Source organism: Lontra canadensis, unplaced genomic scaffold (assembly GCF_010015895.1).
Source record: "Lontra canadensis isolate GAN:19392208 unplaced genomic scaffold, GSC_riverotter_1.0 scaffold80, whole genome shotgun sequence".
Lineage (NCBI taxonomy): Eukaryota > Metazoa > Chordata > Mammalia > Carnivora > Mustelidae > Lontra > Lontra canadensis.
This window is the reverse complement of record NW_022631074.1, coordinates 2,743,917-2,748,281: the sequence shown is the minus strand read 5'-3', so window position 1 is coordinate 2,748,281 and position 4,365 is coordinate 2,743,917.

Below are 4,365 nucleotides of genomic sequence, written 5' to 3'. Positions count from 1 at the left end.
ATGATTCCAGGTACTCAGTAATAACCAATAGAAAGAAAGAAACAAACAAAACTTTAAATTACTTATCTTGGTCTTACTGATAATTTACCACTGGTGGAACACTTGATCTGTAAGAGTAAAGCAAAAATTTTGGACTCTGTCCTTTATTTGAACACTAGATCTGTTACTTACTATTGTATAAATTGGAAAAAAAAAAATTTTGGCCTATGTATTTTTTTTAATTCTTTTATAAAGTTAGGTTAATATCTAACTCATAAGGTCATTATAAAGATAAATTGAAAAAATATATATAGAGGGAGGAGTTAAGATGGCGGAGAAGCAGCAGGCTGAGACTACTTCAGGTAGCAGGAGATCAGCTAGATAGCTTATCTAAAGATTGCAAACACCTACAAATCCAACGGGAGATCAAAGAGAAGAATAGCAATTCTAGAAACAGAAAATCAACCACTTTCTGAAAGGTAGGACTGGCGAAGTGAATCCAAAGCGACGGGAAGATAGACCTCGGGGGGAGGGGCCGGCTCCCGACAAGCGGCGGAACAACAGAGCACAAAATCGGGACTTTTAAAAGTCTGTTCCGCTGAGGGACATCGCTCCAGAGGCTAAACTGGGGTGAAGCCCACGCGGGGTCAGCGTGGCCTCAGGTCCCGCAGGGTCACAGAAGGATCGGGGGTGTCTGAGTGTCGCAGAGCTTATGGATATTAGAACGAGGAAGCTGGCTATGGAGACAGAGCCGAAGAGTGAGCTCACAGCTGTGGGGTACCTTGAACCGGTCACAGGCTCAGTCAGCTCAGAGCGTGGCCAGAGGCCCGGGTCACGGGAGTAATTGGGCGCTGTTCTCTGAGGGCGCACTGAGGAGTGGGTCCCCGGGCTCTCAGCTCCTCTGGGCCGGAGACTGGGAGGCCGCCATCTTCATTCCCGTCCTCCGGAACTCTACGGAGAGCGCTCAGGGAACAAAAGCTCCCGAAAGCAAACCCGAGCGGATTACTCAGCCCGGCCCCTGGTAAGGGCGGTGCAACTCCGCCTGGGGCAAAGACACTTGAGAATCACTACAACAGGCCCCTCCCCCAGAAGATCAATAAGAAATCCATCCAGGACCAAGTTCACCTACCAAGGAGTGCAGGTTCAATACCAAGGAGAGCAGCGGAATTCCAGAGGAGGAGAAAACAAAGCACAGAACTCATGGCTTTCTTCTCCACATGATTCTTTAGTCTTGCAGTTACTTTAATTTTTTTTTCTTTTTCAATTTTTTTTCTCTCTTCTTCTGCTAAATTTTTTTAACTTTTACCCTTTTCTTTTTTAATGTTTTTAACTAGTTTATCATATATATATATGTATATATATACATATATACATATATATATTCTTTTTTGTTTTTTCATTATTCGTTTTCTTTTTTTAATTGTTTCTTTTTTTTTTTTCTTTTTCTTTCTGAACCTTTTTTTATCCCGTTTCTCACCCCTCACGATTTGGGATCTCTTCTGATTTGGCTAAAGCATATTTTCCTGGGGTCTTTGCCACCCTTTTAGTATTTTACTTTCTCCTTCATATACTCTTATCTGGAGAAAATGACAAGGCAGAAAAATTCACCACAAAAAAAAAGAACAAGAGGCAGTACCAAAGGCTAGGGACCTAATCAATACAGACATTGGTAATCTGTCAGATCTAGAGTTCAGAATGACGATTCTCAAGGTTCTAGCCGGGCTTGAAAAAGGCATGGAGGATATTAGAGAAACCCTCTCAGAAGATATAAAAGCCCTGTCTGGAGATATAAAAGAACTAAAATCTAATCAAGTTGAAATCAAAAAAGCTATTAATGAGGTGCAATAAAAAATGGAGGCTCTCACTGCTAGGATAAATGAGGCAGAAGAGAGAATTAGTGATATAGAAGACCAAATGACAGAGAATAAAGAAGCTGAGCAAAAGAGGGACAAACAGCTACTGGACCACGAGGGGAGAATTCGAGAAATAAGTGACACCATAAGACGAAACAACATTAGAATAATTGGGATTCCAGAAGAAGAAGAAAGAGAGAGGAGAGCAGAAGGTATATTGGAGAGAATTATTGGAGAGAATTTCCCTAATATGGCAAAGGGAACAAGCATCAAAATCCAGGAGATGTGGAGAACCCCCCCTCAAAATCAACAAGAATAGGTCCACACCCTGTCACCTAATAGTAAAACTTACAAGTCTTAGTGACAAAGAGAAAATCCTGAAAGCAGCCCGGGAAAAGAAGTCTGTAACATACAATGGTAAAAATATTATTTTGGCAGCAGACTTATCCACAGAGACCTGGCAGGCCAAAAAGAGCTGGCATGATATATTCAGAGCACTAAACGAGAAAAACATGCAGCCAAGAATACTATATCCAGCTAGGCTATCACTGAAAATAGAAGGAGAGATAAAAAGCTTCCAGGACAAACAAAAACTGAAAGAATTTGCAAACACCAAACCAGCTCTACAGGAAATATTGAAAGGGGTCCTCTAAGCAAAGAGAGAGCCAAAAAGTAGTAGATCAGAAAGGAACAGAGACAATATACAGTAACAGTCACCTTATAGGCAATACAATGGCACTAAATTCATATCTCTCAATAGTTACCCTGAATGTTAATGGGCTAAATGCCCCAATCAAAAGACACAGGGTATCAGAATGGATTAAAAAAAAAAATATCCATCTATCTGTTGCCTACAGGAAACTCATTTTAGACCTGAAGACACCTCCAGATTTAAAGTGAGGGGGTGGAAAACAATTTACCATGCTAATAGACATCAGAAGAAAGCTGGGGTGGCAATCCTTGTATCAGATCAATTAGATTTTAAGCCAAAGACTATAATAAGAGATGAGGAAGGACACTATATCATACTCAAAGGATCTGTCCAACAAGAAGATCTAACAATTTTAAATATCTCTGCCCCCAATGTGGGAGTAGCCAACTATATAAACCAATTAATAACAAAATCAAAGAAACACATCAACAATAATACAATAATAGTAGGGGACTTTAACATTCCCCTCACTGAAATGGACAGATCATCCAAGCAAAAGATCAACAAGGAAATAAAGGCCTTAAATGACACACTGGACCAGATGGACATCACAGATATATTCAGAACATTTTATCCCAAAGCAACAGAATACACATTCTTCTCTAGTGCACATGGAACATTCTCCAGAATAGATCACATCCTCCGTCTTAAATCAGGTCTCAACAGATATCAAAAGATTGGGATCATTCCCTGCATATTTTCAGACCACAATGCTCTGAAGCTAGAACTCAATCACAAGAGGAAATTTGGAAAGAACCCAAATACATGGAGACTAAACAGCATCCTTCTAAAGAATGAATGGGTCAACCAGAAAATTAAAGAAGAATTGAAAAAAATCATGGAAACAAATGATAATGAAAACACAATGGTTCAAAATCTCTGGGACACAACAAAGGCAGTCCTGAGAGAAAAATATATAGTGGTACAAGCCTTTCTCAAGAAACAAGAAAGGTCTCAGGTACACAACCTAACCCTACACCTAAAGGAGCTGGAGAAAGAACAAGAAAGAAAACCTAAACCTAGCAGGAGAAGAGAAATCATAAAGATCAGAGCAGAAATCAATGAAATAGAAACCAAAAAATCAATGGAACAAATCAATGAAACTAGGAGCTTGTTCTTTGAAAGAATTAATAAGATTGATAAACCCCTGGCCAGACTTATCAAAAAGAAAAGAGAAAGGACCCAAATAAATAAAATCATGAATGAAAGAGGAGAGATCACAACTAACACCAAAGAAATACAAACAATTATAAGAACATACTATGAGCAACTCTACGCCAACAAATTTCACAATCTGGAAGAAATAGAGACCTATAAACTACCACAACTGAACCAGGAAGAAATAGAAAACCTGAACAGACCCATAACAAGTAAGGAGATTGAAACAGTCATCAAAAATCTCCAAACAAACAAAAGCCCAGGGTGAGACAGCTTCCCCGGGGAATTCTACCAAATATTTAAAGAAGAACTAATTCCTATTCTCCTGAAACTGTTCCAAAAAAATAGAAGTGGAAGGAAAACTTCCAAACTCATTTTATGAGGCCAGCATCACCTTGATCCCAAAACCAGACAAGGATCCCATCAAAAAAGAGAACTACAGACCAATATCCTTGATGAACACAGATGCAAAAATTCTCACCAAAATACTAGCCAATAGGATTCAACAGTACATTAAAAGGATTATTCACCACGACCAAGTGGGATTTATTCCAGGGCTGCAAGTTTGGTTCAACATCCGCAAATCAATCAATGTGATACAACACATTAATAAAAGAAAGAACAAGAACCATATCATCCTCTCAATAGATGCTGAAAAAGCAT